The 12,798-nt window shown below is 44.5% G+C and overlaps 1 protein-coding gene across 1 annotated transcript in view; it reads left to right on the forward strand.

The window, feature by feature from the left end:
- Window positions 1–12,798, forward strand: part of Kua (Plasmanylethanolamine desaturase Kua) — a 77,444-nt gene that overhangs the window by 23,841 nt on the left and 40,805 nt on the right. The gene's annotated exons all lie outside the window — the stretch shown is intronic.

Raw genomic sequence — 12,798 nt, forward strand, 5'->3', positions numbered from 1 at the left:
AGTGTCATTGGCCGTGATGTCAGTGACGATAGCCGGCGTAAATATTACGCAGAATTACTTGAAATTCCCCCTCTTTATCACGTGAGGAATAATGTAAACATTTCGTTGTGTTTGCGTTGTTTAAAATCGCAATCGGCGCCTCGCACAAGACCGCAAAAACGGAGTCGGTACGAACGGCGACTGAACACCGTCGCTGATATCTTCACTGTTATTCACTGCGCAGTGAAGGACAGCAGCATTATTGTTTGGGGGAAATTATCTGAAAGCGTTGCATACAACGGAAATAGGCTGAAGCAGGAACACAAATCACAGGGCCACAAGAAACCACCTACGAGAACGCCGCAGAGAACGGCTGCCATGGTATAGTGAACTAGAAGTATTCTAGTTCACTATAGCCATGGAGCAAAACACCCACCAGGCGGCGCTGGAACGTTGTTGAGAGAGAGGTTATTTTCTTATTTTTCGTCGCTGCTTCAATTTTTGTAAAAGTAAATAAGCGATATATCTATAATTAACTTTTAACGTTACTTATTATCATCTAAACGCTCGCGGTTTTAGGTTAATTTTTCTGATTTTCGGACTTCTGTTCACGAGATTACTCACTCGGCGAGTTGGCCCCGGTAAAGTGTGTTTGGGGACCACACTCAGGTTAAAGTGCGTTCCTTGTAAAGTGTCATTCGCGTTTGCCGTTTAGCTGGTCCCGAATGACATTTTAGCCGAGTGCACTCCTGTAAGTGCACTTAAATAGGCACGTTTGACAGGGGTATTAGTTGCCGCCGTCTAAGTAGGTTTCCCTCATTTCACAGACCCAACGCGCTCTTCAATCGCACTTCAATCGTACTTCGACACCGCACTCCCGGTGGGCAGGAGCTGGGCAGCAGTGTCTCCTACTGTTGTGTTATTACACGATATTACAGCCCCTGGGCTTTTATTTTGTTGCTCTAAGAGAGCACGTAGAAATAGAAAAAAAAAATCCACATCGGACAGCTTTATCTAGACGAAACGCCTGAACAGGAAACTAGGCGACGAACGCCAATCAAGACAACGTTCAAGCAACCTTTATGTGGGATTTTTTGAGAATAAGTAATCTCTGAACGTTGACACACCAAACTTAGTTGGACAACAAGCCCCCACTCATAGCGACACTCCAAAAAAATTGTCAAATTCATCTATCAAGCCGCGCCAGCGCTCGCCGATGCGCACGGGCGCCAGCGAAGACCACGGCGAGAAATGCGTTCTAAAAGGCCAGCCATGCCGAATGAAGTCATGCTGGCCAACATGGCCGGGTCCAGGGCGGCGCGCTGTAAACCGTCTATAGCACTCACGCAACTTTATTGGCTGCTGAACATGGTTAACAAACGCATCCAGTCCTCATATTTGGTTACCATGAAATATTTGGTTATCAGCCAAATATTATTTTATATGGACACCCGGTGGCTTCAAACAGGCCCATCGAAATATTTTTGATCCTGTTTGAGCTTAGTTATTTGGAGGGACTGCTGAATGAAACCATTGCCTCCTTTTAAATCGCAAGGTAGCCTAGCTTTCACAGAATTTGTTCGCTAGCAAAGGCGTGAGTGAGTGAGAAAACCGTGTATTTTTCGAGCCAAGCTCGAAAATCACGAGTCTACGTCACACAATCAGCCTCATGGTGGTTGAACGATTGCAGCGCCAGTGTACCCTCTAGCGTATATGTCAATTTTCTTGATTCCGATGACAGCGCCTCGCTTCTGTGGAATAAGAAACCCGGCGGCGCTTTGTGCCGCACACAGAGCGAGCGGCACGATTCTTTCAGCAGCCGGCAACCTGCGGCATCTGCCGAAGTTGTGCAATGGTTCATGTTCAGCTTCGAGATAATGTGTGCGTCAGGAGCTCGGTTATTATTGTTTTTTTGGCTCTACAGTAGATTGTCGTTCGAGCAACTCGACGGTAAAGCTTCGTGCGGGGTTGCCCGTCAGTATGCAACAAATGAGACAGATAATTTCAAGCGTTAAAGGAGCCATGAAGACAAAATACAAGTTGGGTTTATTAGAAAGACTGCTTAGTCCCGATAACAATGATGCCAATATTATAACGATCTTCGGACAGATAACGGAGATATTAAAGAAAACGTGTGAAGCAGTCGCGACCCCCTAGCCAATTTCCCGCAACTTTTCTATGACGTCACGGAACCTTGTTCGTGCGATTGGCGGCCGCTTAACTGACCTGTCGCGATGAGACATGACTGGACGTCTGCAATGGGGCCTCTAGTTCCATTTGACCGCATCACTTGAATGCTAACGTGCAGTTTAAGCACTGAAAATTGTTTTATTGTTGGCCCGTGTGACGTCATTCTTGCTCATAACACGTCACTGTAGCGCAAAATTTGGAAATTTTTAAATACTTCTTGCTTTTTTTTTTGTTAAAAAAGCATCTTTTGTGGCTGTAATGGAGCTGAGTGAGATACTGAATCCTAGTTCTTTCTAATTAAACAAAGTTGTATGTTCTCTTCATGGCTCCTTTAAGGTACGTGCATATAGCGTCGAACTTGCCGTGCCGCCCTGCCGACGGCAAGTTGGACACCGTGGTGTGCACATACCTTTACTGTGCCGCTTCTCTAAATTGTTTCTCTCGCCAAATATTGTACATTTGGGGCCCTATTCTCGACTTCACAAATTCCCAGGCAATTCGCCATGTTTTTTTTTTTTTTTTTTTGCGTAAGCACAGCAGTCAGTGACCTAATGCACGTATAGCTCTGACGACATGCAATGTAATTTGACGCTTCACTCGTAAAGATCACAACCAAGGTATCAAATATTGTGCATAAAAGATAAGAAAACACATGCATTATAAAAATGACTGGAGCTCAGGCTGGTAAGGGAAACACATTTCTGCAGGCCAAAATTGGCGTCAACACCACAAGGCGATCGAGTAACGTTGATCCAAAAGCGAGCGAAAGGCGAATGTCGAGTTAAAGAACATCACACAATTTTTTTACCGTATCTATTTATTTCTTTCAATCGCTTTTAGTAACATAGTTGAGCTCTCTGCTTTGTTGCGTTATCACCTTGCCGGCCGCCACCGCCTCCACGCCATCGTCTACTGCTATGTTACAAGTTTATGGCGTGATCACAGAAAAAGACGGCCGCGACCATCGCTTGTATGACACTAAGAGCAGCGAAGCGCTACGCCTGATAACCACGGAGCGCACCGATGTCGCCGATTCACTCATTCGTCCAGCTTGACTTCAATCAGCACAGTAATGCATAAAACAGCACTTCTCTTTGTTATTTTGCTCTTGAGTTCTATCATGTGACCCAGCAGCTTACTAGGACGAGTGGGGACAAATGCCATGCATTGGGTTCTCTTTGTCATGGAGAGGCTTGTACTGCCCTCTTATGTTGCGGTTACACCAAACAAATATTTTTTTTATTTTATTGCCAAACATAAAAGCAAAATACTGCACGTTATTTGTATGCTCCATGATCGCTGACTTGGAAGCAGTTGAAACTATAAGTTGTTTCAATAGAAAACATGCTTTAAACCGCGTGCATGCCAAACTGCGCCTGCTCAAATTCGCGGACATTTCGCGGCGCCGAAGGTCGAGGTAATTTTCTGCCCTATTTCGCGGCAAAAGCAGCCGCCATTTTCAAGCTGTTACGTAACATTACGTCACTTTTACGCAGGCTGAAGTTGCCAATGTGTGACGTAATCGTTCCCGCCAACTGTTTAAATTACGTCACGCCTTCTCAGCCGATCACAGAGAGAGTGTGAGTCTTTGCTATTCAACAACAAGCAGTATTGTTGTTGAATAGCAAAGACAGGCTTACGTTGTCATGTCCGGAGCATTTAGTCTAGTTTTTCATTGCCGGCCAAGAATTGTGCTCTTTCAGTAAAGAGAAATAAGGCAAACTTTAGAACTGGTGCACGTAAACGTCATGAAACGTCAAAATGACGACAGCACACACAACCGCTTTGTCAACCGGAAGCACGTGACCAAAATTGAAAGCCAATCAGAAAAGACTTCTGGCAAATTGCCCAATTCCCCGGGAATTTGTGCAGTCGAGAATAGGGCCGTTGGTCTCATTATTGTAACGATTAAAAGTGTTAACTCAGCCAGCTATGCATTTTTGTGTGTGTGCAGGGCATTACAGTGTCTGTAGATTTCTATTATATTTTTTATTCCCTTGTTTCTTCGGGTCTTTTTATTTTCGTCTTCGTCCGGCTATGGCGGTGTTTAAGATACCTTTTTAATTTCGTCAGATCATCTTTATTATTTTCAATTTCTTGTCTTTTCCGGTTAAGAAAAATTCTTTGGGCCCGTTACCTCTACCTTCGCTATTAAAACGATTAAATGCATTAACTAACTGCGCCGATTATGAATTTTTGTGCAGATGCAGGGCGCTACACGATTGGGGGTGGGGGGTACTGGGCAAAGAATGCTTACCTACTAAAAGGGTGCCTGACGAGCATATCTGGGAGCTGCATGGTACTTCGACAATTACCTCACAACGGGCAAAATTACGAAAAAGGAACGCAATGGACTAAGCAAATTATTTAAAGCAAGCTAAGCTTACCGGAATCCAATCAGAAAATTATCAAAAGCAAAGCATCTATCGACGTAGTAGAAAAGTTGGTTAAGACTATTTACGATAACATTGCCTAACAATAAAATCAGCAAACAAAAATAGCGTAAACCTTTAGCAGCTGGGTTCCAAGTATACGCAGTAAACAGATGCATAAAACGGACTTCAGTTTAGTCCGTTGTTACTACCCAAGTTACAACAAAAAACGACGCTAAACAAAATTTTCAGCAATACAAAAACAATGTTCATTCAAGGAACCACCATAGAAAGTTCAACTGTACTCGATTTTTCAGTTTTATATACACACACCTGTTTTTACACGTTTTATATTAATCCATGCGCAGTGACTGTGTCACAGTTACCCGTTATACAGTATATAGGCACGAATTGGGGCATTTTTTTTTTCATTTCTCTGTATGTGTTTTATTTTACTGACCCCGAAATAAATGAAGGTACCAAAGCTTCAGCGCATGCCGCACGCTGGCACGAATCGTACATGCCGCTCGCTCGTCCTGCCACGTATGGTGCCGCCGGGTGCTACTTCCGAGCCAAACGAAGCGTTGCGGCCGAAATCCAGAACATTTATGTGTTGACTAGCGAATGACCCGCATGCACACTCAGCTATCTCGACATTGTGCTGCTGAGCCCAAGAACGCGGGTTCGATTCCCGGCCGCGGTGGCCGCTTTTCTGATGGAGGCGAAAAGCGAAAACGCCCGTGTGTTCGAGATTTCAGCGCACTTGAAAGATCCCCAGTTGGTTAAAATTAATCCGGAGCCCTCCACTACGGCGCGCCTCATCGTCTGTGTAGCGTGGGCGCGTTAAACCACACACAAAAAAAACTATCTCGACAGCCGGCGCTGGGCCGGGAGGGGCCGCGCCGATAGTTCTTGCGCGCTCCGCTCGTTTGGTCCGTTTCATATCGTGGCCACCTCTACATCCGGCCACAAATTTAACACGAATGACGGAAAGGCGTGTACTTGTACTGTATGTAGCTTTTGACTGCAGCTTTGACTGCTTTTTCGCCCTTACCAGATCGCCGCCTACGTTTCTGGGCCTTTTGTTCGCGGGTGCGGCCTTGCACGCCCCGGCCAGCATCGCTTTGCCTGTAAAGGGTGCACCACCGCACCCGCGGTATTTTGGTGGTGAAGCAAACCTTAGCAGTAATGCCGAGGAAACTCGCAGTAATCGCACTACGGGATTTTTTCCATCTAATCCAGGGGCCCTTATGTGTGGATGGCTGTGAGGTAATAGCTAGTCATTCTCCAGGCCAAATAATGCCTGCAAAGAAGGGTGTCGAACCGGAAATAAATCCGAACCGAAAATCGGAACCTAACCGGTATTTTTTTGCCGGAACCCTAACCGGAACTAACCCCCCCAAAAAAAGAAATAGCGGTTACCGGTTTGCATAGAAATGGTTCGGCCATGCGGTGTTGACGGTGCGCGGTCTATGTCATGTGGCCTTTCTCTATCACGTACCACCAACTTCGCAATCGCTCACGCATTTTTTTTCCCTTGCCATCAATCACGAGATCACAAACCCTCTAATCTCGGTCGTCAAATATAGAAAAAAGACGCGCACCAATAGTGGAGGAAGTTGCCGCTGCTGGCGCGAGCACAGTCCAATGCTGCGCGAGGGTAATGTCACACACTCTGCGGCCTGCAGGCGATATGAAGCATCGGCTTTGCCTTTCCCGTCCAAGGTCTGTCTCGGGCCACAAGCTTGCTGCACTGCGCATCGGCGAAAGTCTATACCCTCGAAGGACGTGCTTGTTACACCTCTTAATTTGTTTTTTTTTTTTGTTTTTTTTTAAACTGAAGTGTAAACTCGAGTGGTGTGTTTTCATGGGGATAAAAGGAACAAAATGGAGTGCCAGTAGTGTTAAGTTAATCCACATAAAGAACGGACTAATTTTTGCTCTTTGTTGCCTTCAACATTTGAATAACAAAAAAAAAAAAAAACCTTTAACCATCCTTTCCTAAACAAAGTTGAGAGAAGCGAAAAGCTTTCTGACATCACAATTGCGTCAAAAGTGCGTCAAAACATTCGCTAAAAGTGCGTCTTATCGATCGTCGATCCTTCAAAGACCCGGCAAATCGCTAACTAAGAACGAACCCATGCGACAGTTTTTCACGCACTAAGTGAACCCATCTAGGAACGATCTAAATGCGTACCGATACGTGTCTATGTAGGACCGCTCTTTTTTGGCGAGGCTTTCAAGAAGCAGTTTTGATGCAAAGGAAGCCCAGTTCCATGCACGCGCCCTGTTTCCAGAGATCTCATCAGAGCTTTTCCGTCGACCTTCCGGTCCATGGGGAAATGCGTTAGTTTTTTTTGACAGGACGTTATCGGTCCCACGAGGAAACCTTTCCCTTTCAAACAGAACCAAAACGTTGCTTTTTTTTTTTTTTTATGCATGCCTTCTTTGTCTGAAATTTCACATATAACCAGATGCGTTATCACAATTGCGAAGGCAGCGAACCCTGTGGGGTCTGGTGTAGTCGTCGATTTTTCAAAAGGCGTTGAGCGAACCATTTGGCATTTATTTTAGTAAATCCAGATGATGATTATATACCGGATGTTCAAAATTAAGCTTTGCGGTTTTCTTAAAATTACGCACTGGCAGGCACGCGAAGACCACCTGTGCAAATAAGTTATATGGCCAGGGGGACACAAAGTGAGATGATAATTATCGCTGTCAGCAGCCCAATTAACTAAAATTGAATAATGAACTTTTTGTTAACTGCAGTAAGTGGATGGATATGTTTGTATTAAAAAGTTGAAGGCAGTCGTGTTTTCTACACTATCAGTGCGAAGAATTCTTCTATCGTGTCTGGCAAAAAATGTTTTCAAGTTTCCAAATGTTGTGGTCGACAAGCTGTTCTTGATAAGCGATAAGCTGTTCTTGATATAAGTTGATGGTCTAAACACTGGTGGTGATAAATTTTATTGAATAGACATAGGCGGAATACTTTTATTCGTTATGATAACAGACGCAATTGCAAAGTTTACTTCATTGGTGTTGCGCTTGCAGTTCTGTTGTAGTTCGATAGTATTAAACGGGCAGCGTTATTCTGAACAAGTTCAAGAGTGTGTTCAAAAATTTGGCTCGGATCCCAAATAGAGGTGGCGTATTATAATTTTTGTCTGACAGAAGTTTTGTAAAATAGAGCTTTAATGATACCGGGGCTCTGGGGAAGTTTCGCTGGAGGTAACCTAAGGGGCAGTTCGCATTATTAGTTATGTGCTCGATGTGTGCTTTCCGTGTTAGAGTCGAAGTTATAATTATACGCTTTAATACCGGTTAGGTGAGACGGCTTCCAATTGATTTCCACTGATGTTGTATGCTGAAGGTCTTCGTTTTTACGAGAAAACCGCGTTAATTTCCATTTGTTGGGCTTCAGTTGCATTTGCCAGGTTTCGCACCAACTCAGGGTACTGTCTAAATCTGGCTGCAGTGAAGCACGGTCATTATCATTCCTTATTTCTAGATACAGGACGCAATCATCAGCGTAGAGATTAATATAAGATGAAACGCACTTCAGAAGGTCATTAATATAAATTAAAAACAGTAGTTGACTTAAAACTGAGCCCGGTGGTACACCTGATGTAACGGAAATCAAAGGCGAGTCATAGTTGTTCAAAGTAACGTATTGAATGCGCTCATTGAGAAAATATTCATGTCAGTTTAATAATTTCGTATCTATTTTCAGTGCGGAAAGTTTCAACAAAATAAACAATGGTTAACTGTATCAAAGTCTTTTCAAAAGTTGGAGAAAAAAATGCAGTATACCCGGGATCTTTTGTCCAGCATGGTATGCAAAATCTTCGTAAATAGTCGCAGTTGTGCTTTACATGTATGCGAACGCTGAAAGCCATGTTGAGATGAAACAATAAAAAATGGATAAGAAAAACTGAAAATGTGGATTATACGTGCTCTATGAGTTTGCAAGAAACGCTTGTTAGCGAAATGGGCCGGTAAAGTTGTGAATATTTGTAGCCTGTTGTAAACAAAGAAACCGTCTTTCCCATTTTCCTATCTTCATGAAGTGAACCTGATTCAAGAGATTGCTGGGAGATCTTTGCTAAGAAGATAGATGAATACATTTTAATTTGAGGAATTTTGAGGTAATGTTTTCGGGCCCGCGGGACGATGGCAACTTCAAGGATTCAGTCGACTTCGCGATTCCAGCCGTTTCATTTACATTCGGAAACATTGAAAAAAATCGCTGTGGAAAACTGAGGCATTCATTTGTACAACATGCGGGGGAAAAGAATTAAGACATTGTTGAGCACTGGCGGGTATTCGGCAAGTAGTGTGGGCTGATCCGATTCATCGTTCAGAGAAATTCAGCTATTCAGCTATCGTCCTAAGCGTTTACTACGCTCCAAAACTTCTTGGGGGGTAACGCGAAGATAATGTAACGCGCCGCTGCACAGACGTAACTACAGTTGTTTTATTCGCAGCGTGAAGCGTGGTGATTCTATAGAGCGGATGGAGATCTCAGTGGAAAGAGAAACGGAAGAGGCTTCTTCCGCGATATAGATAACTGGCTCTATGGGTGATGAGCGGTTGCCATGGGTGGAAGTGCTGCGCCATTTGCACCCCGCTGCGCCAATCCGCTTTTCCTGCGCCATCCAGCTCTAAAGGCAGTATTGCGCCGAAACTGCTGCGAAGCGGGGCCGAAAAATCTCGGATGATGTGAAGCAATAGTGATGTGCAATGTCAGTCGCATATTGCGCAGGGAGCAGTAGGGACTCATTCGTTGAGTCGTCATTCACGACGTGTCGCGCTACAGCGGAATCTATAAAGGTCTAACATTAGGTGCACTCTTCCCTCTTACTGTCAGAGGCAAAAATATAGCATTTAGGGTGACTACCTAAATGTTATGCAATACATTTGCTTGTCCGCGTACTGCGTGCCCACCTATGTATATCCATAAAAAAGTACACGCAAAAGAATGAAGCTTAGGATGTTAACGCCTGGATGAAAAATGTGTGCGAACTATTTCCTCCGAGAGAAAATTTCAGCTTTTAGACTCCGATGGCCATCATTTTACCTACATTTGCATAAAGAGTAACCGTTAACCCCAAATAGAAATGTTCCGTAAAAACCACAGGCTTGGCCCATAATAGTTACCGCTTCAGTAAAATACGTTTTTCGGTCGTCAGCTAGATTTGGTAACTAAATTTCTTGAGACTTTTTTTTCCTAGATAGAAATCAAAGAGTACCAGGACATTCCTCTTACTCTCCCTAATTAATTAATAATTGTATTTGTTAGGACTTTTGGCCCATATCAGCTTCCTTCTCAGCACGAGCTGCAGACGCTACAAACTTCACTGCGCCCGCGGCAAGAGGTTCTATTTTGTTCATTCCCGTCTTTTCATTGCCTTCTGTGTGTTGCTTGTAGAAAAAAGTGCATATGCATTCGTATATAAAGCAATTCAGTACTTTTAAACTCCCATGCAACCGATGGTACTCGAACCCTCACCGCGCTGCCGGATGGGCGTGCGAACAACATGCTCCAGACCGCTCGACCAACGCGGAAGCAGACGGATCCGAAGGTTGCGGTTTCAGCTGCAACTTACCGGACGTAACGCAGCAACCTACGTTTTTTTTTTTTTTTGCAATAAGGTTGTGTAGATTAACAAGGCGTGTCGGTACTTTTCTTTCGTAAGCCGTAACTTTTTCTTTTACTGTGGAATACGTCGGACGCAACCTGCATATAATTTTCAGGTTACGTCGGACATCAGTGGAATTTTTGACTTTGGGTTATGTCGGACGTAATTCAAAGCACTGGGTCAAAGTACAGTCGGACTTAACTTTAATTTCAATTTTGTGTTTCGTCGGATGCAGTTCGAGACACTGTGAGCAAACGGAAGTCAAGGAAAAAAAAAAAAAAACATTATGAAAACGAGCTAACAAAATCCACAATTCCTAAAAAAATTGTGAAAAGTATTGTTGAATGGTTTTTTAGTGATGCATGATTGTAGCAAGCACCTGAAATAAAATAAAGCAAACACAACGTATTTGGGTTTTCATAGCCAAACCTCGCAAAAAAAAAAAAACATGCAATGAAAACAAGAGGCGTAAGAATGCTGACGCATTAATAGACAGTTGTCGGAATTTCTGCAAATTTTTTCTGGGGGGGGGGGGGGGTGCTAGGTATCGCGCAGATTTGCAAGAGGGTGGGTGAGCTGGGCAAGTTGGTACAGCGACTGCAGCAACAGCGCTGCCAAAATGCCACTGATCTGCTTCCCTCTAAGTTGAACACACGTGAACTGCAGGTATTTCAAGGCTCACGGAATTAAAGCAATTTAAATCGCACTCCTCGGCCCGAGTCACCTGAGTTTAACTGGGTACGTTATTCCGGGAAGGGGCTATATGAGCAAAACGGGAAGGTCGTTTTGCGCCAGGTTGAAACGGGAGGGAACAAGCGGGGAGATTGAAATGGGAGAAGGCGAAATGGGAAAGGGCGAAACGGGAAGGTCGTTTTGCGGGCCGGGTTGAAACAAGCAGAAAGGTTGCAATAGGCATGAGCTCAAACAGGAACCTCCCTTTTGTTGATCGATGCACCCTTGGTGTCATTATGGGTGACCCGTTCTCGGTGGGCCCCTTTGTGGTGGTCTTCTTTTATAGTCACTGGTAGGGCAGCCTCCTCCTCGGCGGAGGTTTAATTGCCAGTTTATTTTTTTCTTGTTTCCGCCCGACTCAAGCCGAAGGAAGAGTTAAGAAATCACCATAGAGACTGACGTCTGACCTCGGCCTTCCACAGGGAAGGTAATACTTTTAGCGACCTTCTCTCGTAAACTGCAAGGGGAGCCGTGTTGTGAAAGGTGGGAAGGATCCGGAAAGGAAGAAAGTCTGAAAAAGGGGGAAAGTGCGAACTGTACTGTAAAGTGCGAACAGTACGTCGAAAGTAACGTAATGACATTTCCTGTTACAGTTACTGTGTAAAAAGTAACTGCGTTACAGTTACAAGTTCCTCTAACTTCAAAGTAACTAGTTACGGTTACAAGTTACTGAAAAAAGTAACTGCGTTATTATAGGAACAAGTTACTACCCAAGACTGGGTGGGAGAGCACGTTTTGGCCCTGCGGGAGACCCATGTACGCGTACGCTAATGTCGTCCTTCTCGAGCAGCTGGAAAAAGGTATTACGCATGCACGCTTCTAGTATGCAGCGTTGAAGCCCTATACCGCTGCGCTTTCTTTTCTTTTTTTCTGTGAGTTTTTCCCATCGAGCCCGCGTCTGCATAGTTATCGCACAAATGGGTGCGTGCGCCTGCTCTCGTAGAAGTGCGGCCGGAAGTCAGGTAAGTAGCGTTTTGCTTTAAGCAAAACACAGCAAAATAGTCAGGAAAACCTGCGCAAGCAATGTGTTCAGGTAAAGTAACGATTTAAAATCACCATGTACCCAAAAGCGTGTCCTTAAATTTTATAAATGGTTCAGTACTGGCCAGCTGAAATCTGCAGGCACATGTTCGCTCATTTTTAGAAACGTGTGTCTGCTTTGTTTCCCCTCTGTCGAGCTGCGTGTTCTCCTCGCTAGGGGCGCCGCCGTAGGATTTCCTCGCTAGAAGAATGGGCAAGGGAGTGCGCAGGTACCTATGGACACTTAGTGGCGGAAGAGAACGAGCAAGCTGTCGACGGAGTGCAGAATTGACAACTATTACGGGCCGTTAAAGATAAAGTGGACTACGCGGAGACGGTTAGGCGGTCGGAAAGGGTGGAAATGAAAGAGTGATTGGAAGCCTACAAAACAGGCAAAAGAGGATTAATAAACCTTTTGCGATGACACTAAAACGACTGCGTAGCTTTTTGAGGCCTGAGCTGGCTGCGTGAGGACAGTGACCTATGTGAGCAAATACTGGCCTCGGGATGAGGCTTGTGTGTGCTGTGGAAAAGATAAGAAAACAATGGAGCGCTGGGTAATGGAATTCCAAAGTAGTATCCGTCCAGCTCGAAATTAATGGAAAGTCCACTTTCATGAATCACTGATTAGTTCTACCGTTGAGGGCAGCATTAGTCATACTGCTGCGGAGATTAGCAATAAGAGATAGGAGTATTGGCGGAGAAAAACAGGGCCTTCACATTCATAGCTGCACCGCATAATTGAAAGGGTGATATGCAGATCGTTATCGGGAAGGGGGTGTAAGTGAAAAATGATAAGCAGCAGTAGATAAATTACGTAGGCGAGATGGCATTTGCTATCTCACCAATTAAAAGGGGAA

This window comes from Haemaphysalis longicornis, unplaced genomic scaffold, assembly GCF_048455015.1.
Source record: "Haemaphysalis longicornis isolate Haplotype H1 unplaced genomic scaffold, Haemaphysalis longicornis Haplotype H1 scaffold_1, whole genome shotgun sequence".
Lineage (NCBI taxonomy): Eukaryota > Metazoa > Arthropoda > Arachnida > Ixodida > Ixodidae > Haemaphysalis > Haemaphysalis longicornis.